General features: G+C 37.6%; 1 long non-coding RNA gene across 1 annotated transcript; it reads right to left on the reverse strand.

The window, feature by feature from the left end:
- Window positions 1–1,078: 1,078 nt before the first annotated feature.
- LOC121650244 lies at window positions 1,079–18,818 on the reverse strand. The gene is made up of 3 exons (XR_006012227.1): window positions 18,807–18,818; window positions 9,815–9,822; window positions 1,079–1,151 (listed from the first exon to the last, which is right to left on the reverse strand). It is a non-coding gene; the product is annotated as an uncharacterized LOC121650244 (long non-coding RNA).
- Between the last annotated feature and the right edge of the window lie 5,459 nt (window positions 18,819–24,277).

Here is a 24,277-nt window from a genome sequence, read left to right on the forward strand (position 1 = left end):
CATGAAACGGGACGTTTTGAACTTAATCTCACTGAACAACATGAAGGCTGAAGCCCATAAAGAAAGGCTTTACAAGTGAACAGCAACTTTTCATCTGGTAATGGAACAAACTTCAAGTCGGAAAATTAACTTGAACAACATATTTAATTCCATGTTTGGTTACAACAGAACAAATGAAACATGTGGCTTTTATTCAACAAGGGATTAAAAGAATGAAAAAACATCCAAGAAACCATGTAAGAAAATAAAAAGTCAGCAGAGAAATTGATTTAATTGTAAGTCAAGATATTGACTTAACACAATGTTTTCATAAGCTTTGGACAAAATTTGTAGCGTTAGTGCAGATGGTATCAACTAGAAACCTCTTTGTAGCACTACTATAAAAAGCCTGAACCAATAAATAGGTTTCAGTAACCTTAAATATCCTTCACAGGGTTTAAACTACTGAATCCCAGTAGGGGATTTGTAATATAATGGTCTTTACTGTAATAGAATGTGCTTTGTTTCCAGTCATGCCAGAAGTGACAAATTATTAAATGGATTGCCAAGACGTTTGTTCAAATATAATTCTCTTAAGCTTTTACATCAATGCAGGGTTGTCCAGATCCGGTCCCAGAGGACCATTGCCTTGCAGGTTGTTTTCCTACTCTTACACAAACATTTTAAATTAAATGGGTCTTTTTAGCTTGTCCTCAAGGGCAGTGGTGTAGCAAACTTTTCAAAAGTGTATAATAATAATAATAATAATAATAATAATAATAATAATAATAATAATAACAATAATAATAATAATCATAATCATAATAATAATAATAATAATAATAATAATAATAATAACAATAATAATAATAAATGTGTGTGATATATATCATTGGCTTTTTCTTTTACAAGTTTTACTTCACTTTTTAACATTAAATTACTTATTAGTTGTAATTATCAGTTCAATATTTCTTAAAATCTAGACATAAAAAATGATCTCATTTTGGCCCCAGTACCCCTGCCTGGCCCCGCAAAACATTTCTAGACCTGAATCATAAATCCTTTCTACCAACTGTCAACTACTTTGTTAGAGAAGGGTCCTGCTTTGATTTGTATCTCAGAACCTGTTCATAATTTCTCTCATCACATTCATGGCCCCTCAATGATCAGACCTGGGACCAATGATTTAATGAAGACATCTGCTACCTTTTGCTGTTTCACTCTCACTTTATATCTGCATGGCTGTCTGATGACTAACAGATTTTACAGATGTGTCACTAGCAAACCTCATTACCTTATTACATGAAAAGCTATATGAAATAAAGTTAAAAAATATGGCTGTTATCAACATTTCTCATTGTTCAGGTTCAGGTGAGAGTGACATGGCTTTGATTGGCATGAAACCGCTAAATTTTGCTTACTTTTGCTAAAGCGTCCAAAAGCAATACTTTGTGGTAAATATGTGCTGGCATGACCCATAAACTGCTAGATTCCTCTTTTTAGCTGAACGATAAACAAACACAACAAGAGAGACAATAATCTTAGAAAAAGCACAACCTAAATGCAGCATGTAAATTAGATCTGCATTGTTGCACATTCTGTTACAAATTGCATTATACCATGCAATAAAATAAGCAATTAAAATGATAAATTACAAATTATAGTACGTTACTTATACAGTTACAGATTACACATGATTACACACCAGAATGGACCTAAAAAAGGTTTTCCAATTTCTCTTAAATCAAGAGGCTGGAACTTTCTCTGACTAAAGGCTCATTTTTGCTCCAGTATGTACATAAATACTGACATCCCTTTCAAACGTTATCATGTGTCGCCATCCTCATACTTCCATGTGTGTTTTGTGTCGCCATGGTTGTTAAGTCAATTCCTCTACCATTGGGCAGTGCTAAGTTCAAAGTTCACTCCTGCGAGCTGACATCAGTTTCAAACAGCGTTTGGCAGCAGTAATGCATCGCTGTAAAGTTGTTTCCAACTGGTCAACACGCCGTAAACATTCGTTTATGATTGTTCTTCAAAAGCTCTGGGAATTTCTACAGTTGTTCTACTTTCTTCTGCTTTTGTTTTCCCTTCCTGAGTCTCTTTTTCTTCTTTGGTTTGTTTCTTTCCCTGGTTGCATGTCAGCTATTCTGCTCAACACTGCCCCCGTGATTTCCGGTGGTTTTGCTCTGTTTTCTGTGTCAAGCAACAGATAGCTAAGCTCCATGAAAACTGACCAAATTACGCTTGTAACCAATGCAGAAGACGGACGAAATTGTCTGTCAGTCTGCGTTACCGTCTCTGCGTCATGCATAAATGGCTTTATAGGTGGGAAACTATTCCATAACATGATGCCCCTGATAGAAAGTGTATTTCTGTTTAAGGTGTATTTTTTGAATTGTACTATACAATGCATTGGCTCAATTGTGGAGAAAATAAACTGTATAATATTTTATAAATCATGCAGCAGACTTTAGGAGCGATAACAACAGAAGCAGAAAGGAACCGCTGAAGCTTCTTTCCTTCATGATGGGAGATTTTGAGCACCCCTTATGCCAGCAGTACCACCTCCAGATCAATGCATGGAAAACCTAAGATCTGGTGGTGGATTTCCGCCAGTGTGAACACTCTCTTCTGGAAGCAATGAACATCCAGGGAATGGACATCGAGGGGGTGACATCTTATAAGTACCTGGGTGTTCACCTAAACAACAAACTGGACTGGTCAGAAAACACTAACGTACTGTACAAGAAGGACAGAGTAGGCTGTATTTCCAAAGGTGACTCAGGTCTTTTGGAGTGCAGGGGACACTGCTGAGATCCTTTTTTGATTCTGTGGTGGCATCAGCCATCTATTATGGTGTGGTCTTCTGGGGGCAGCAGCATCTTGACTGCTGACAGGAAGAGACTGAACAAACTGGTTAAGAAGGCCAGCTCTGTCCTGGGATGCCCCCTCTATTCGGTGGAGGTGATGACAGAGAGGAGAATGTTGGCTAAGCTTTCATCTCTGATGGAGAAAATGTCCGACCCCATGCAAGACTTTTTAACAACACCGAGCAGCTCCTTCAGTGACAGACTGCTTCACCCGCGGTGTGTAAAGGGGAGATACCACAGGTCCTTCTTTCCTGCTGCTGTCAGACTCTACAATCTGCACTGCTCCCAGTAGAACACACAGCCACAACAGAAAGCTAATAACGTACACAGATGTGCAATATCATTACTTGTGCAATGATGTAAATTCATTCTGTATATATGTTTTTTTACACAGATTTCTATATAGAATTTTTTTACAGACTTTTTTATATAGTTTTTGGTCTGTACAGATTTTTTTCTTATCTATAATGCAGTTTTTTTACACTCTGGATTGTTTCACTCAGGAAGGAAAGTTCCTAAACAAAATGGAATATTTGACCAGAAGCCTTCTAATGACCTATAGACAAATAATTGAAGGCAGGGAAACCTTGTGGGGCAGTTACTCTCAAAACTCTAATTTTCTGCTTATTTAAGGCCCAGCTGATGTTTTCTGAGGCTTTGTAGTTTTTTTTTAGTTTTTTTTTATTATTATTATTATATTAAATTTAGGCTTCTTCTTCTTGCATTTGTCTGCTCCACACCTGTTTTGAGTTGGTAATTACACTCATCTATCCACACACCTGTTTGTCATTACCTTCTTCAGTATATGACCACTTCATCTTATTCACCCTCAAGTTTCTACTGAAGAACTGCCTTTTCATGGATTATTTGAATATGGAAGTAATTAAATCTGGAATATTTAGTTATGTGTAGCTTCAACAAACACCAAATCTGATGTGAGTCACAGTTTAAGTTTGCTGTTTTTGGTGACAACAATGACATTTATTTCAAGTATTCACCCACAGACAGTAATTAGCTTTGAATATAAAAAATGGCAAAATCACCCCATTTTTGTTGCTAGTATACAAATATTTTAAAAGTGAACTGCATTAATGCACCATGTTTAAGATGCCTAAGGATGAACATTTGCTCAAATGAACAAATTACAACAATAAGCTGGGAAATTTCACAACTGCTAGCTTGTAAGGTAGCTAGCTAGCCAGCTAGCAGTAGCATGCCCAACCTCCACAGCTGGTCTGAGGCTGCAAGAAATAATGGTCCATGTCAACTAAAGTACACAATGTAAAACATCCAAAAAAAAAAAAAAAATGAAGCATTGGCAAAAGTTCATCAAGGAAAATCTTATCTATTTTGATTGTTCTCTTTCTTGTCATATGGGTTTTTCTTTCACAACACTTCTTCCCCCTTTTTCCCAACACTGTCAAACCTTCCACATTAACCATGACGTTGCTGAACTGGTCACACGGTCTTCCTGCTTCTTCTATTACTTTTAGTTTATTTTCTTTCCTCTTTTTAAAAATCACTTCTGCATTTATTCTTCATTTAGACTAGTGTGTCACTCATCCCACCTCCCCCAGCTCCTCACAGAGCCTCAGCAGATATCTGTGTCCTCCAAGCCCACATGGTTTAGACCCCAACCTTATCCTTTCATCCATCATGTCACTTCACCTTGTTGTACACCAAACTTAATACTGTTTGTTGTTCACCAATGAATTTGCATCAACTTTTGATTTGACTCTTTTTTTTTTATTAATTCTTGATGAACTTCAATTCAGTTGATATTTTAAACTTTTTTTTTTTTTTTAAATGGCTAATTTCTTAAATATGGGACAATACAGCGATGGCCTGCATTTCCTTTGTTCTTTAGTCACATTTTGCTATTGTTTTTATCCTTAACTAAGTTAGTTGCCCTTGTTAAATTTGTTAGTTTAGAGTAATTAACTTCATACAAACTTCTGATCAAGGTCTCCAAAGGAATCTACAAGAATTGAGAAATAATCTAGCAGAAACAATCATGCCATATGAAATGCTGACCCAATTTTGGTTTTTGAACTAAGGACTCTACTGTGATTCAAATATTTATAAAAAGTCATGATATTGATTTCAATATTTGTATGCCCAAAGGCCAGTGTGTCATACATCTGTCTGTAAGAAATGTTTAAGCTTTGTTAAAATGTGGGTCAGGTGAGTCATTTTGCAAAACTTCATACCAGACAGGAAGCTAAAACTCCTTTCAGATATGGTAATTTTAACTGAATTTTGAGAATATTGGTTTGATCTATCTGGCTACTATGAGTTTGTGTTCACTGTAAATTCTAGAAAACATCTGAGCTTTCTTTTGACAAGATTTGTTAGCACTTTCTTAAAAGGTGGAGCTCTTCAGTTAAGGATCAGAGTGAAATCTAAAAAGAGTGAATTAACTGAAACAATTAAGGAGTTTAAAAAAAACAGCAGGCCTCTACTTCAAATGTATTTATTTTTATTTACCTAATTTCTTTATAAAGCAGATTCCTTGCTAAATCACAAGGGAAACAGACCTGACAAACAGACTTCTCAGACCTGTGACCTTCCAAAGCTCAAAGCTCACTTGGATCCCTGCTTTATTTAATCTTGAAGGCTTTTTCTCCAGGGAACTTCAAAAGCATAGAAGTGGAAAAAAATCCCTGTTTTTTATACCAGTGTGACAAACTGATTTGCTCACAGGTGGAGGCAAAGACATTAAAAGCTGTGTTTTATGATGTTTGTTGGAAACAAACCAGTCAGCTGCAGACATATGGAAACAACTGTCTCTGTTTAGTCTCACAGTGACTGAGTTGTCTATGTGAATCTGTGGATTTAACTGCTAACCAAACAGACTAAAACAACGACTCCTCCGAAAAAAGAAAAAAAAAAAAAAAAAACTCCACGTTTATGTTCTAGTCTGTCCCAGCTGTGGTTAAGGTTCTGGTTAGTCTTACTTGGTTGAGGTAAAACTGTGTCCTTCAACAATGACACATCAGCCCATTAGTCACTGTTGTCTTTATTTACTGGAATATTCCCCATAAATGTCTAAAACTGAATTTTCGGCCCCTTTTAACTCTTGTTGTTCTCCTTCATGAGGTGGCTCCAACAGCAATTACACGGGTTTGCTCAGACTTTTGTTTTTAGAGTCTAAGGAGGAAGAGTAAAACCTTTAGCTCTGGAAAACCTCAGTGTCTAATTTGGACATAAATATAATATAGATGCAGGATAAATAAGTGATTAGTGAATAACAAATACCTTGGTCAGAATATGTTAAAAAGCAAGGCTGGAGTGTTGTGTTGACAAAGCTAGCTAAAAGCAGATATATTTGAAATTTTTTTTCACTACACAGCCTGCGTGCAGCCTGTTGGCAACAGATTATAGAGGAATGACAGAGACATGCCGTCATTTTAAAGGCTACAGTTGACCCACTTAAGACGGTCAGTGTTTATCAATGAAATCTAAAAGTAAACATGCTCCTTCTGTTGAAGCTTAAATGCAGAGAACTGAAATTGGCAGGTCTGAGTGGCATGCTTACATCACTGCTAAGTGGATCTGGAGTGATTACTACCTGCAACTTCATGAAAATAAATTAATCCGGCTGGTGCACAACTGAATGTTGGTTGCAACGTTTTCATTTGTGTAAATAAATAAATAGATAAACTTTTTATTTAGTGATTGTGTAAGGGCTGGCTGGGGTGTTTGTAGTAGTTGATCAAATGATTACTTGCAATGATTCTTTTGATTCAGTTGGACATTTATTGGTTTCAATATCAAGGAAACGATTTCTGGTCCCTTTATTTAAATTATTATTTTAAAGGTGTAATATTGTGAACAGCTGATGCACCCTGCTGAGGTGCAAATGGAGTCGAAGATGCTTGTCGGGGGTGTGTACACAAGCCTTGGCTGAGTTACACATGACGAGAAGGTTCTCATTTACGGCAGCACCTTCAGTCCAAACACGTTTAGGAAAAAACATGTCTTTCATCTTCACGTGCTCACTGGTTGCTTCGCTCTGGATCTGTTTCCCTAATCTCATTTAAGTCATTGTCTTTATGCTGACAATTTTGGCTGTTGCCATGGTAACGTCTTACATGTGAAAAGAGGGGTATGGCACGATTAAGCCTTTCAGACATGTGACTCTGAGCTTCACACCTCAACGATGGTATCAAGAAGTCATTATCGCCTCTCGATGGGAAGGAGATTCCTTGGAGAAGGTGGGATTAATCTTGCTGCATTTCCACAGCGTGTATGTGTGTGTGTGTGTGTATGTCTGTGTGCTGCTTGGCTCATAGTCATTATCATAAACTGAATGTTACCCCAGCGAAGAGGATGCGATTGCTTTCAGCTTTGTGGAGAAAGAGCTCTTGCACTCAGTTGGAGTCACATGTTCCATTGCATACAGACCACATTACCCATGAACCACACTGTTTTAAACCCTCCCCCGTTCTTGTGGAATCTTTGCTTTTAGGCTTCCTCCATAGTCCTTTTTAAAATGTAAACTAAACCAAAAACAGAACTCAATCTGTCTCACAAACTTCATGGAATATCTCCTAACATGTTTGTTTTACTCAGTCTTCTCGACATGGTAGATTATAAAACTGGATCTAATGGTGAAGTGAGTATTTCTCCTTAGATGCAAAAAGAACTCTTGTTTATTTTCCATGATCTGCTGGCAACATTATAAACATACTGTGCCCATAAATCTTCCAGCAGCTCCATTAGCCAATCTTTGTTTTGATTCATTTTGCACTAAAACAATTTCCTCACACCCAGACATGCCTCATTAAAAATTTGTTCCATTAAGACACATTTAGGTTAATTTGCTTTTGTTTCTTTTTAAACTGAAAGTCTTTCCCCTTCAGTACAGTGTACTAATTTCTACGAGGTCACTGATTAAAGTTTGTGTGTATAAATCTTCTATCAACATTATCAAATAATTCAGTCTGAAGTTTAATTATTTTCTTTTATCAACTTTGCTTGTGATAAATAAAAGAAAATACATCATCTGGCAAGGTTTCAGACTGCCAAGTCAGTGTAACTAAGAAATATTATCCAGGACTCTAATGAGACTTAACTGTGGCCGTCAGCGTTGGCTCAAACAGCCTAAACAAAGATCTGAGGTCAGATCGTGACTCTGCTGCTTGCCAGAGGAGAGGTGGATTAAAGGGCCACAGAGTCGGTCACCATCAATTGTTCTTTAGGATGAAAGCAAAGAAAGGCGCTGCCATGGCAACCAGTCAGCTGGTCCACGTCCAGCTGTCTGTGGTTGTTTTCAGGATTATAGGAATGTTAAGCTCCGCCCCCTCTCACATCCATAGGGAGCCACTTGTTTGGCTGCCAGCCAACCCCTGTGTGCAGTCACACATGGCAAAATGTTGGGAGTCTTTATGGTGGAACATCATATCTGAAAACACTGAGATGTAACCTTGGAGAGTTTGTGTCACTGGATGTCATTTTAAACCTGAAGATGGCTTTGATACCGACAGAAGGAATACGCATATATGGAATTGTTTTATTTGTATAGCAAAGGTTTGTCTGCAAACATTAACTTAAAACATGCGGTCATGATCTCTAGAGAATCAATCTAAAAATAATAATAAAACAAAAAACTCAGATTTTAGTCAAGACATGGCAAGTTTTTAAACTTTATTCCACTCTTAGTCTCAGAGGATGAACATGCCCAGCAGGAGAAATGAAGATCTTAAGTGACTGTTTAGCCTCTTCTTGTAGAAACATCATGAAAAAGGAGGCATGTTTGTCTCTTTTTGTGTTTTAAATAGATATTTCATCTTTCAAATGCTCCTTAAATTTACGTTCTGGAGGGGAAAAGTGTCTCACATCTGAGCCGAACACAGAATACATAAAACATTATAAAACACGTCATAAATACACATATAAAAGCTAACCTATCATCATATATGTAAAAAGACAAGTTGGGTGTCTTTCTGATGTTTTAAAGTCCTGAACTTGAGTGTTTTCAGAATACTCTGAAACATTTTTGTCTTATCTCTGGGTCTCTTTGGTGACTCTAATTATGAATTTAAAAACATGAGCAGCTGATAGCTCTCTGAACTCATTGACACTGATATCACACACACTAATCCCAGCAAGCCAATTAATGAGGAGGTTTTAAAAAGGGAAATACAAGCAGGGTTAGAGCACTAACTCTGTGAGAAAACCTCCTTGGTCCTTTGAAGCACAGATGTATTAAACGGGTCATGCAAGGGTGAGCTTCATCCAGACTCTGCCTCACAGCAGTGGGTGAAGTTGTATTTTACTATCTTTAGTTTTGTCCTGCTGAGTGATTCCATGTTTTTCTGCTAATCCTGCTGCTTCAAGCTGCACAGTAGTCTGGTTTTTCTTGTAGGTAAAATAATTCTTGTTCTCTGGGGAAACGGTGGGAATATAGTGGATGTAAACCAGGTTCTGCAGGCTCTGGTAAAGAAGTGGTCTAGAGATTTAAACCAAGACTCCAGGTGTCTAATGCAAGATGAAAATTGGATCTTTCAGACTATTAGAAAATTGTTATTCTTGATAATAAAAAATAATAATAAAATAAAATAAACAATTATTATTATTGTTATTATTATTATTATTATTAGTGTAGAAACAATAAAAAAGTGAATGTTTAGTGGTAAAATTTTTCAGTAATTGTACATGTTGAGCTTAGCTGTCTGTAACCTATGAGGCTAACTGGATTTAGATGGATGATAATAAAATACCAGTATAGAGAGACTACTTATCCATGCATGAAGGACACAAACTGGATTATGTTTATTTGCATGAATGTGACTTCTTATTTTGTCTATGATTATGGTTCATGGAACATGGAGAGCTTAAGCAGAGTCCTGTATTATACTGATGCTAGTGTCAGTGATTTCTTTTGCATACTGTTTATGGATTGTGGCGGGGTTCTTCGTCAACCAATATGAGTGATTTGTTTTGGGGTACAATGCCACTTTTAACACTGTAAATCTGATGTCTTGCAGAACTAAAGTTAACATATTCAGGTCTTTTCAAACAGATGATGAATGATCTGAAAACTAAATTTAGGATATGACGGCTAAAAGATTTATACTCCTGCAGCGTCTGGTAAGATTGCGGTGTCACCGCCGTATGCGCCGTGGCGGCTCAACACGCACGCCTTCCACACCTGTAGTGCACCCAGAAGTATGCAGAAGTACTCCCTTGTGATTGGTCAGTTTGTGATTACGCGTTTGCGGATTTCTGGAGCTTCTCATTGAATTTGTGTGGTTACCTCGGAAGAAAAACTGCAACACAAAGGTGTGACCATACGCTCGGGTGCGAGAGCACATTTCACTGACATCAGCAGCGACAACCCTACCATACACAGATGCCATGCGAGTATAAATCCAGCTTTGATGGTCATTTGTACAATAAAGAAGAAATTAAATGAATTGTATCAGTGACAGTTTTCCTTGTTTTTGTGATCCTCAGAACTGTCAGTGCAGCATGTTTAGAAAGTTTCTGTACCCCACTTGTTTAATGAAAACTGAGATGAAAAAGAGAAAGTGGATGGAAGGTTTCTTATGAAAACAAAATGAAAACCTCTACCGTCTGTGTTATGTGAGAACAACGTAGCCACACAACTGGAGGATATGACGTCAGTGTGGCAAACACGGGGCGATTCCCAATCCACGCCTTCTTCATTTGTTTTTGCTTTGTAGTCCAGCATTACTCGAAGAAGTAGCTAAACTTCTTTATCAGTCCAAACAAATGTTTCTCTTCTGCCTCACAGTGAATCCTTAGCCATCTTCTCTTCTTTCAAGTGAACTTCGTGCAAGACACAGTGAGCCTTTATCTGCACATGCCCACGTCTTGTTCTAGCTTTGACGTGTTACTCTTTAGTGCCCCCACCAGCCTTCTAATATGTACTACAGTGGTTTCGTGGAGATGGTGAAGCCTTTCTCCTAGTTTTTACCACCGGTTTCACACCTGAACCGCCTTCATCGCCGTGTGGACCAAGCCTAAATGATTCCAGCAGAGCAGCAAAGCAAACATGTTTATGATACGTTTCTTGCTAATGTTCCACAGAGGTCTCTTAACTGGTCAGGATTTAAAAACATAGTGATTGGTGATATTTTTGTTGTAATACAAATCCCCGTAATGGATGCCCTCATGACACACATGCAGTTGCTACATGCTGAATGGTCTTTTAATATCATTGTTAGACATAAAGAAATGAACCATGGGGAAAGCAAATGAGATAAAATCCACTTCCAGTTCAACAGATGTGTTGCAGGGTATAAAAAAAAGGCCAGTTTCAAAAAGTGTCATGTGACTATATCATACTTTAATCATGACTGGATCAGTTTTACAATTTGAAACCAGAACATGGACACTTTGTGTAAGGAATGGCATTTTAATTGGAAAAACACCAAATTACAGGGTATTAGAAAAGTAGCATTCATGCATTCAAACAGCTGACCTCAAAGTGGAGACAAAATGCAGAGTAATCAAAACCACTTTAAAAAATAACCAACTAATCTAGACAAATGATCCACAGTGGTATAATGGTTAGACTCATTCCTAGTTTTTCCATTTGGCCTTGCCTCTTGGTCCCATCCATTTATTTTTCATTCATACTTTTAGGGTTGGTAGGATTTAGGACATTTGTATAGGTAGAGTTGTTACCACTTTCCTATTTGGAGCTCAAGGTCCAAAATGCCACAGGTCAAAGGCAAAAAAATACCACTACTCCCACATCCTCATGAGAAGAGGTCCACCTTTTTCCTGTAAAATGAAGGACCAAGTGATGAAGTCAAAAGAACGAATTGGGATTCAACCTTTTTCTGATGCTCTTCTAGGAAATTACAAAAGTCAAATCTTACACAATAGACAAACCTAAGCCAACTTTATGCAACTCTGGCACTGATTCATCTATAAAGAGCCCTCCAGGTTTGTTTTCGGGAATGACAGGTGACTTTTTTAAATTGCATAATCATCGTTTGTACTTGAAGTTTTGGCTGCCAGAAATGTGTGAAGAGTTGGCAGAAAGCAGCAACAGCAGACTTACATTCTAGGTAGTAAAACGGTCACAGGCCTTTGGCAGCAGAACATATGGATTACTTGAAATGGTGATTTGATATGCCTGTTAAAAGCGTATTAGGTTAAGAAATGGGAATGCCGGCTGTTGGGTTCAGTGTGAAGTGCCTGCTCGCTGCTGGTAATTCAGTTCTCAGAGGAAAATTAAGTTACTCAAACAGACTTCTACTGCAGCTTTATATTGTTATAGCGACGAGAACCTCAAGCTTTCAGACTTCATTTTAACCTACTGTGTAATGCAGTGTGAAAGAAACACCTTTAGTAAGTCTCGGTTCAGGTGGCAGCTCATGTTTACTTATAAAGCAAAGAATAAAAAATCCATGTTGGATAAGTCTGGTCCTTCACAATTTGTTTTTTTCTCTAACCTGTTTGTGTGTGTGTGTGTGTGTGTGTGTGTGTGTGTGTGTGTGTGTGCGCCCGCGTGTGTGTGTGGGTTATCTGCCACTCAAAGCCACTGTAGACTAATGTTTGATTCATAGAAGTGATCCTGAACCTGTGACCACAGTTGCAGAAATATTGACAGGGAACCTGAAACCACACACATCCTCCAGGGAGTCTGCTGGGACAGTGAAAGGCATGATGTCATTCAGGCCACATGTGACCAATGACCAAACGCATGAGAAAGATTAAAAACTGGCAGTGATTTATATTGTGGTTATGACCAGCAAAATAAATACATTTTGCATCATTATTGGAACTTTTTTTGGACCAGCAGTCCAAAGATGAGATAAGAATCAACAAAAAAACAGCAAAAGTCAATACTATTTGGGTAGAGTCTGATCACAATGAAAGCAGATGTCTTCCCTGGATACATGATATAATGCAAATAAAGATCAAACTGAAATATGAAATAAAACTTGAGTTATTAATGTTCTTTGCAGGAAAGTCCAAAATTTTATTTTTTTATCTACAGGCAAAGCTAAGTTGGTACTAGTGGGAAAGGGCTACAAACACACACACACACACACACACACACACACACACACACACACACACACACACACACACACACACACACACACACACACACACACACACACACACACACACACACACCACCCCTTTTTTATGCTTTCTGTAATGATGGAATCATTTTAAGAAATTGTTCTTCTTGTAAAACCAGTGTCTGGCTTATAGGTGGTGCTGTAATGTTGCACAGAAATGCACCGAAACCAGAGAAGAAGACTTGGAGCACGAACAGAAACGTGTTGGTGTGTTTGTGCATGAAGGTTAAGGTAGAGATGGAACAATGGCATCACTGGTTCAACAAAGATGGGTTTGGATTGTAAACACAGAAATAAAATTCTGGCATTTTCAGATTAATTCACTTTAGGATTCATTCATTCATTCATTCATTCATTCATTCATTCATTCATTCATTCATTCAATGTGTATTTAAAAGCAGTTTAGGTTATGATCTGAATTGTTATGAGTACATATTGTCTCATGACCTGTAATCTGCCCAGACCAGTTCTTGCTAGTGTTGTAACTGAGCCACAGGTGGGAAAAGTAGCCGAGATTAGTCCCAAAACACATCTCCAATCTGGGGTATTATTGACTAGACTGTATGAAATGGCTGTTCAGTTTAGACACAAGTGACTTTAGTAAGATTTGGGGTTTAAATATATTTTAGATGTATTAGTTTTTGGGGTCTTTTTTTTTGCTGAAAGACTAGTTTTTGTCAGATAACAAAGACATATTGTAAGTATAATTTCATGGTGGATTTTGGAGGACACCAACACTGCTGTTGGTGGATTAAGAGCTTGCATGCTGGGGGTTTTAAGAAGAGTTGACAATCTGGCTCCTCTGGTTTCACAGCAGGAACTTATTCACAACTCAGAACCCCTAAATTATAGAATGAGACGCTCTTCATGAATCATTTCAGAAGGAATCTCTTCCAAGCCATGCTTGCATACAAAAAGCTTGTTTACCCCCCAACCATAAGCCGATTTGAAAACGCAGGGTTCGGAGGGGGTTGGCATAAAACATTAAAATGAAGACTTGTCATGTTGTAAGAAGAACAAATCCCCAAGTTCCTCTCTCTTCCATTTTACTGCTTTAATCAGCTCCTAATCTGATTATTGTAACTGATCTTTACTGCTTGCACTCAGAGGACTGCTTCTCTTTCACATCCAACAAAGCACGCACTTAATATTCAGTAAGCGTTCAATCATTCCATAAAGGTTTTACAGATAACTGAGATAAGATGCCTTGTTAAGCTTATTGACAGTCATCCTTATTGTTTTCTTTAAATAATAGAAACATTTTTGGAGTGAGATAATGAGGAACTGAATTGGGGGTCTCTGATATTCATAAAATGTTAAATATTTAGTGTATTCCCTATTATGCTGATTAATAATCTTTATTATGTGGATTAATATTCCAGATTTAAAGTCTCAGTTACACTCCGTTGTGGATTATCACATGAGGAGCTGCAGGCGGCATGTCATATTATATGGCCTGCTGCTTTATAAACACACGTTTTAAAGGAAGATATTATCTGTGCTTTGGATTAACATTTGAAGGAGGTGAGGGCACATTACTGTTTCCCCAAAGTTTAAATGGTTTTTTTCCTTGAATTACTGAATATTTGCACATCTTGGCTTTTGAATGAACTTGTACTAAGTGACAACATCTTGGACAAGAACCCCACAATGCCTCCCGATGTGCCTTTGGGGGTATGGATGTGTGTGCTAGTAGAAAGTACTTACTATATAATAATAGAAGTGCTAAATGAGTGTGTGTGTGAATGGGTGAGTGTGACATGTAATGCAAAAGCACTTTGAGTACTCAACGTGTAACTAGGAAAACGTTATAAAAGTATTGCTTGTTTACCAATAAAGCAGAACATTTAGTGATCGATTTGTGGTTCAGACTGTTTTTTAGTGGAGAATCACCTTGTTAGACAGCAGCATGTTGTTTAGTAAGAACAGTGCATTTTAAGTCCATTCTGACTTTATACAAAAAACTGATTGTTCCTAACTTTTTGTGGCGTATATGCAGATATTCCTCTCATCTTGTACAGTCACAGACCCTCTAAAAACCATGTGGCTCGGATTCCAGTAGAATCGCTAACAAATTCTGGGATGAAGAAAGTATTAGTGTCTTTGAACGCCACATGAAGGGAATCTGTATTTGGACTTTTCACATGAACATGGTCAGCACGAATCAATTCAGTGTTTTCAGAAAACTTTAATTTCACATGTTGTAACTCACTGTTTGGTTTTCAGGAATGGCTTAAACCACAATCATTCTTTTTTCATCGTATTTCTTTGTGTATTAGTGAGAAATTAGGATTCCAATCTTTTCATTATACATTTTGCACTTGATTACATTATAGCATTCAGTCACTAGATGGCTAAACTGTAGGCCTTTGCAGGAAGTTCAATTGTTACTGATTTATTAGATTATTTTGGGTCAGACTGTAAAGTCATCCAATCTTGCACCAAATGTATTCACCAAGCATCTAGCTTACAAAGCTTCCCCCATTACGAGCTCCATTTAAAGGCGGGGAAGGCAGAATCCTGTTGTCAGACAGATTTGACTCTAGAGTAGCTACTTTGGTGTACAGAGGAGTTCATGTTTATTCAATGCATGCAAGGTCTTCAAATCCTGTGGCTGCAAAAGAAGCCCAGATCATCATCCCTCCACCACCATGCTTGACAGTTGGTATGAAGTGTTTGTGCTGATATGCTGTATTTAGGTGTTTTCAGCCCTGTGATGGGCTGGTGACTTGCCTGGCTGGCTTGTGTACCATTTCAAGCTATTTCCAATGAGTAAACTAACCCAAATATTGGGTAAAGAAGGGACGTTTATCCAAAAGATTTAGCATCAATCCCTGCTTCTTGTTTACTTGCAGTCAGTTAGGGCCAGTTTATAAAATCTGCTGGTCTTTTTCAAAGTTCAAAATCTAACCATTCAAAATGTGCATCACTTTCTTTTTTAAACATGATTTGGATCCTAATCTTTGATCAAGGTTTGCACAGCTCTTTTTCTTTATCTAAAGTCAATATTTTTGTATAAATGTGAGTAAAAACAGACATAGTTCAAGTTTTTTCTTTACTATTGCTGTTCACTTTGAAGAATAATGCACTCCATTTAGAAGGATAGTGCATTTATGTAATGCTCTGGTGGCCCATCAGCTAAATGGAAGAGTGTTTTGAAAAACCTATAACCTTTTGCGTGATGCCTGCAGCCTGAGAGTGAAAAGCCTTCAGAAGCATCCGAGACAGCAATGACCCAAATGGGCAAATTCTGTATGCGCTAAATATAACCTGAAGTGATGGAGGAGGACAGTAATAAAATACGAGAAGCTTTAACATGGAGACGTCCCTTCAAAGCCTCCCTGTCTGACATGCACGCTCACCCTAACAGCTTTAATGTACTGGCTTGAATCTTTGCCACAAGAAAAACTTGTATTTAGTCTCGACAATATTTGCATTATTGTGACTGATGCTGTACTTTTTTTTATTTTTTCCAAAACATGTTTTAAGGGATTATAAGAATCTAAAATGTTTTAAAAATACTGTAGACGCAAGTACAGGTATAACACTGTCAAATTACAACAGCAGAGAAAAGATTTTACTCCCTAAAGTATTCAATTAATGAGCATGCAGGTTTTTAGATGCACAAGCATTTTAATGACCCATTAACTTGAGTCAGGTGCGTTGCAGCAGGGTAACTTCTAAAACTTGCAGGACACTGGCCCAAGAGGCCCTGCTTTGGTGATACCTGATATTGAGCCTGCAAATAAAGCTCCATTTGCAGCTAGATCATAAACCTACTGGATAAATTCCTGAAAAACTTCCATCATAACATTCACCCTAAAGAGTTACAAACTACCATTCCTGAGAAATTATTGACAATAAAAGCGACAGCGCTAAGAGGCACAGGCAATCTAGTGGAATTTTAAGGGTTAAGAAAGGGAAACGCTGCGGTGCAGCATAAACAAATAACAGCTTCCACCTCAAGAATAGAAACATACTACTACTGTAGTTCAAACTTTCATGAAAGAATTAAAAAATGTCTCTCTGAAAATAATCCTTAAGAATAATCCCAGTTTTTCCTAAGTACAACTTTGTCGAGATAATGTTGTTTAGCGACCCCCCTCATGTTTGTCCCTGTTTTTATATATTCTCACCTTCCTTTGAAGCTACGCTTTAAACATATCTGATTCACATTCGAAGCCACAGCTGAAAAGTTGACTCAATTTCTTTGCCAATTATCTAAAAATGGACCAAGTAACGGTGCTAAGATGCTAATGTTTAGCAGGTATGTTGACCTCCTTTTTTCTACTTAAGCATGATAACGTGCTAAAATATGGAGCGTGAAACCAAACCACAACAGAGATATGAATGCTGATGTCTCCATTAGTCTGTTAAGGTGAAGCGAAGGCATTCAGTCATTCACACATTTGTCACTTTTCCATTAAAGTTTCTCACCCTTCCTTCGGACAGGCATGTAAAAGTGATGAAAGGAGTCACATGCGAACATGACATTTACAGTTTGTGCAAACCTGGATAGTGCATGGAGTGGAGTTTAATATTCATATTATTACAGAGTCACAGTTTTCTGACATTTGTCAGGTTGCTATAATGATTCATATCAATGTTATATGGAACAACAACAATGGACGGACACCTTTAAATATATTCTTATTTGGGTTTAACTGCACTAAAGTAACCATGTAGATGTTATTAGCTCACTGAAACCCCCTTTATTTCACCTGAGATGCTGTCTCCACACCCTCAATGCTATTTTTCTTCAAGATAATTAATCCTTATATTTTTCCTTTCAATTTATTATACTGTACAAACATTTCCTAAAAACAATCTCTATGTCAATATTGCACTTTGTTATATTGGTGAGCCTTTTTTTAAAAAAAACCTGAATATTAATAAGTTTTAAATCTGTTATCTTGTCTGCACCAGACAGAGGTTTTCTAATGTTGTTCTATGTATATTTAATGACAAATAAATTTGATTCTGGTGAAAGAGGCTGAAGCTAGACTTGCCTCACTTTCAGTTTGGAACATCCAACCAGTGGCTTTCCTGATGGGACTGCAGTTTTCTAACTGTGTACAGTGAGTGATTTAGGGTTTGTTTAAATCTAGGGCAGCTTGCATTACAGCAGAGCTGCTGAACAAACATCTCCAGCAAAGAGGTCACCCTGTTCTGTCATTGTATGAACTGGGACAGGTGGAGCTACTTTTGTTCTCCAAACAAGGGTGGGTGGGGGAGAACAGCAGAGGCTGAAATACTATTCATCAGGCGTACACTAAAGTCATCTGCCTGTTGAGCCTGAGCCCACTACAGGTTGAGGAAGGAGAAATGGGGGAGACGTGGGAAGGAGGATAGTCTTCAATTAATAGTGGTGGTCAGCCAATGGGAGTGGTCCCTGCAGCCCTGACATAACATGGGGGGATGAGCTGAAGGGTTAAACCAGGGAAAGGTTAAAAAAAAAACAGCACAAAGAACCTGTTGTCTGTTCACATTGGAGTGTAGGTTTCCCAGGAAGGCATTACTATTCAGCTACAGGTCTGATTGAGAGAGAACCCCCTCCTCCCTTTGTGTTGTGGCTATGGAGGGGTCAGGAGACCGCGAAAGAGAGAAGAGGAGGGGTCTCCAGCTGGAGGATGTAAATTTACTGCCAGTCCAAACCAGATGTGAGTGGTTTCTCTTTGTTATGACTCTAAGATTTGCAGTAAAAGCTTTTAAGGAATGTTTATGTCATTATTAAGGATGTCGTAACAAAGACCAAAGGGAAACCTGCATTTTTGGCTCAAAAGAAACTGTTTCATTAAAGATATACGTTCTCCATCATAAATGACCGAATAGCTGGAATCTAAAGATATATTTTCACAGATTATTAGAAAAAAAATTACACTTTGCACAGCACTTTTTTCTCCCATCTTTGAGATGAAGTCTTTTAAAAAAAAAAGGCATTTGGCTCCTTTTTTTTGTTTTATGTGTTTTGATAAAAATTTTATTCAGTACAGAAACAAGAACCTTTTTTCATTTTAAGAAAATATTGCATAAATAGGAAATTCTTACAGAATAATTACCTTTATTTGTCATGGCTTCTTCTAAAAGACAGTGATGGCTAAAATGCATCCCACCCTGGTCAGCACATCCATCTGTCCTCACCTATGCCCATGACTGAATAAAACTATTCTGTCAGGGTTACATGGCGTGGAAGGTGTGGACCGAAATGCATGCAGATGCAGCAGGAGGCAGACCAGTGCAGGAACAGTTTGAAGAAACAAAACTAAAGCACATGGACTGAATTTGGTATGATTGCCAATCCATTCATAGTCCTCATGCTATGTTTCCTAGTCTTTTTGTCATGTTATGTCGACTTTTTTAATGTAGCAGAGACTAAATGACAGTGAGGTGTGTATATATATATATATACACACACACACACACACACACACACACACACACACACACACACACACACACACACACACAGAGGACCGATGACGAACAGCTGAAGTGAATGAGCTAAATCAAACCAGGTGCACTGATGACTGGAAGCAGAAAACAGAACAAAACACACAAGCCAAGAAACTACAAAAATAAAACAGGAAACATGCCTGAACAGTAAAAAACAAAAAACTACTGAACCAAAGAACCATAAACCACATCATATTCAACCTTTCCGCTCATTATTATGTTCCCTTCATTTTGTTACACTCTGCAGCTTAATATTACCTGATTTCTGATTTCCGTGTCCATCTATGCTGGGAAAGAAGCGCATGCTGGCTGGAAACTTGTTCCAGACGTTTCACAAAAAATTTTAAAAAGTGATTAAAAAAACTTTCTTGTTCTCAACAAACTCCTGTCATTAACAGTATTTAATCTTGTAATACATACTTCTATAATAGTTTTAATTTTCAATACATATTTTATGTGAAATTTGCTTTTTAAGCTAAACATGCCGTTGCCTGACCACGGATCACATGTCACTCTTTCTGGTGTTTCATACCAGGAATATTAAGAGGAACTTTTAAACTGTAAAAACAGGTTTGAGGTCATAATATTTATATTTCTCTTGAAACATCATTTCCTCCCTCACAATATAGAAGTGCTGAGATTGTTATCCTGCAGAGAAACCAACCTGTTGGCTGTAAATTCACTTTTAGATATTGATCCCTCAGTGTTTAGAAGGAAGGCAGCTGCTGTATGAAGGGAATATTACTGTTAAAAAGCAGCTTATTCGTTGAGTGTTTGAAAAGCAAAAGTTACTGAACTACTTTACAATTATTTTTACATCACATGATTAATCACAGTTAGAAATGAATAATTGTTTATCACTACTTAAAATTTAGAACCAAACTTTAGAGATGAATAGGGGAACCTGAGTGAAGACTTGGCAAACAATAACACCATATTTTCACCCTCTGTGAACTGTCTCCAGCCTCTCACAGGAGCTGCTGAGGCTTCTTTTCTTTTGTAATATGTTTCTTATATCTATTCTGAGGTTTTTGATGATGCTGCAGGAATGGTTGCAACATGGACGTGTGCTGCAGGAAGGTGGAAACTGATGACGCAGGGGAGTGCTATGTGAGTCTACAGCCACGTCAGTCCAGGGTTGTGTGCACATCTGTGTTTGATCACAGGCCAGCCCAGACTTGTTCGTCAGCCAAGATTGAAGACTGAGCCGGGCTGTAACTTGTATTTACTCTGTTAAGTACGTTAGAAGCACATTTTTTATGATTTCGGGCGGAGGGTGTGTTTTTAGAACAGCGAGGGGAGGTTTGAACCTGTCAGAGTTAAATGGAGATTTGTTATATTTTTGAGAAGTCACCCTTGCAGCCCACGCATAACAGCTCATCACTTCCTGCTTCTTGCGTCTGCAGTGCTTACGGGAAGAGCAAACCACAGAATGAGAGTGAAGCCCTGAGTTAAACTTAAAAACAGCTGCAAAAAATGCTCATGTAGTTCTTGCCTGGTACTGATTCTTGTATTTGTTTGGGAAAGTTTTTAGTGGCAGTCGGAATATTTTCAGGGTATCAGTAATTCAACAAATGGCCTCAGAGCATCATGTCATTCCTGTATCTTTACCATACAGATACAAAAGCTGTAGAGACTTTCTTAATTTCTGCTCCTCTGGTTATCAGTCACATGATGTAAAATCTGCCACAGATATTTTATCAGACGTGTGCTGACATGACCGTGACCAACTCATCCATCCTGGCAGGTGATGATGAAATTCTCTCTATAACTGAAACTAATAATGATGTTTTGGAGGTAAGTTATTTATCCCCCTGACATACTGTTTTAAACCCACTCAAATAAGTTATACAATGATTACACATTAATTATATTTGTTAAATATTTGTTTTGTTCCACCATTATATTATGAGAAACCATCACAGAACAGCAAAAACACTGAAACCTCAGGATGATTCAGCTCTTCTGTGTGAGTTTATTGTCTGTCAGTGAATGAGAATTTACTGCAGGTCAGCAACAAGAAGTAGCTGACATGCAGTCATCCAACCACAAAAAGTACATTTTTAGACATGGGTAAAGAGAAATGATTCAATGTTTTTCCACTTTATATTCCTGCTACTAAACAAAGGAATACAAATATGTTTTAATTTTGTTTGACCAAGGTTATAATAGTTTTGGATTTTTTATTAGTTTTAGTTTTTGTTTCGTTTTGACTTTTTCTTTTCAAATTCAGTTAGTTTTAATTAGTTTTTAGAGCAAATTTTCTAGGTTTTATTAGTTTTCGTCTTTTTAAAAATGCTTAGTTTTAGTTTAGTTTTTATTAGTTTTAGTGTTAGTTTTAGTTTTTTGTTTGTTGTGCAAAATTCAAAATAATCAGAATAAGCACCGTATAATAAAAACTTAAGATACAATTTTTAAAATCTGTATCAGGAGGAAACATGAACAGCCATTGACAAATCAAATACAACAGCCCATAAGATAGCAGCCTTAAGGTTAATACTGTAATCAGAATATACTGAAAATTCACACATCTTTTATTTTCGTTAATTAAAAACTTAGTTTTATTCTCTTCTGAAGATTAAAACTTTTCTTCAGCACACAGTGCAATGTGACAAGTAAATATTTTAACACTGTCAGGACACAAAGTCTAACACTGTGCTACTTATGGGGAAATGGTATGAAATATATCAGATTTACATTTTTTTGCATCACACTAGAAGCCAATTCCAGCGAGTTAACATCATGCCTCCTCTGATTCTGCAACACCATAATGATTTGTGAAAGTACAAACCAGTGTGGGATTAGGGCAGCTTGTTTGGCCCAGTTATGAATTGACAAAAGCGACTTAGACTGTGGCTCACATTTGCAGCTATATAGCAGAGTATGTAAGTAATCCCTCAACTACAACTACTTTACCTTACCATGCTCATGCAATGATGATACAATATTAATTCAGAATAATATGCAGTTAATCTGGCAACATATATGGCAGTAGCTTATTTACTTATGCCAGTAACTGTGTATGATTTTTTTTTTCAGCATGCCTTTCCTCCAGGTGGCTTTTTGAACTTTTATCTTACATCTGTTTGGTAAAAGCTTGGCTCATGACTGATAATGGTGCCCGTATCAGAATATTTTGAATTCTTTGCCTTTAATATAAATGAGCTGATTATGCTGCAACAGACTGAGAATCTTGCTAAACATGAGCCATTTTTTATGAAAGTGCACAGCAGCAATGTATTTTTATGCTGTTCTATTGTTTTAACCATCTCACAGCCACAGCACGTTAATCGGTGACCCCTTGCAGGGGGTTGGAGCCATCACCACAGCTTAACGCTCTAAAACATTGCAGATTTTGGAGAAACAGAATTTTATTTTTTAGCTTTTACAGATGACATGGCCAGTAGCCCTGTGTGGTCACACAGATATGCTTTGAAATACTCATCATAGACAGGATAATGGAGATCCGCTAGTCTAATTCCTAATCCAGGACTAGCCTGCTTCTGTGGCCTGGCAATCACACTGCAAATTGAACTCCATCTTGGTTTCAAAAGGAAATGATTAAACAGCTAGCAGGCAGTGACATAGGTTTTTGCTTTTGAATAAAAGTGATGCAGGGTTGTCTCACTCGTCTTACACTGAAATTACAAGCCATCACTGTCTGAACAGCAACAACCTCCTCAAGGGTGCAGCCAAGCAAACGTGTCGGCAGTGGTTTGTTGCCAGCTGTCGTCTGATGTTTTGATTTGGTGTGGCAGAGCGGAGGTCTTGATGATGATGGACAAGCACATAGTGAAGAGGCCAGAGCCTCTCACAAGCCTTCACATGTCTGAAATATTCCTCTTATCCTATAGATAGACCAGTGTCAGGGTCTACAGCTGGGCCGTAATAGTATTTGATTACAGACCTAAATAAGGTGGGGGATAATTGCGAGAATAGTTTGAATGGTTGTAACTGAGAGCAAACAAACTTTGAGCTCCACCAATTAGAACAAGGGTTATTTCTGCTGTCAAAGATACATTTCACTTAAAATATGCACTATTTATTTATCTTTTATGGCCAAAATAATTAGAATAAAGGATATTAGAGTATATTTTTGTATCATAAATCACATGAATTGGAAAAAGCTATATTTGAAGCAAGAGATTAAAGCAAATATTGACAGTTCAGAAAACATTTTCACATAAACTGCATGAAGGATTTTCCTGTCTTGTGTCTTCAGGGAGCTGAATTGGACACTGAAACATAAAGCTATGTCTGCTATTTGTAGTTATAGAATGTGACAACAAGAAACTCTTTATTCACATTCAAAGACAAGTTTTTGTAAGAGTGTATAAACTTGCAGCTGCCCCAGTTGCTTTGTGGCAGCTGCTTTTCATCAGATATCAGGCATCCCGTGGTGTTGACCCTGTTTCTAAAACCAACATAACAAACTTCACATCAGAGATAAACTTCTTGGAAATGCAGTGTTGGACAGAACACATCGAGGGTAATCCTGCTTTCTCAAAACTTCACAGAAATGCAATTAAAAAATTTGACAGGTTCCAGAACAAAATCTGTTTATTTGGAAAATTGATTAGGTTTAAGACGTGTTTGATAGCTAAAAGTGACTCATCTGACAGCATAGCCACAGTTAGACAGAACCAATGGTAATTTCTCAAGATAAACCCCCTTCTGATTAAAATCAAGATTACCTACTGGATGTGGTTTTGGCTAATAAGCACACGAATCAATGCAATAAGCTAACAAGTCTGTACAAGCTAGGTGGGTAATATTGCAACATTCAACAAAGTTTCAGATATGTTGGCTTTTGACAAGATAATTAAAACAAGGTCATCTGACAGCACAGCCACAGCTGGATAGAAGTGATGCTTATTTCTTATGATAATACTCTGTTCT

This window comes from Melanotaenia boesemani, chromosome 12 (genome assembly GCF_017639745.1).
Source record: "Melanotaenia boesemani isolate fMelBoe1 chromosome 12, fMelBoe1.pri, whole genome shotgun sequence".
Classification (NCBI taxonomy): domain Eukaryota; kingdom Metazoa; phylum Chordata; class Actinopteri; order Atheriniformes; family Melanotaeniidae; genus Melanotaenia; species Melanotaenia boesemani.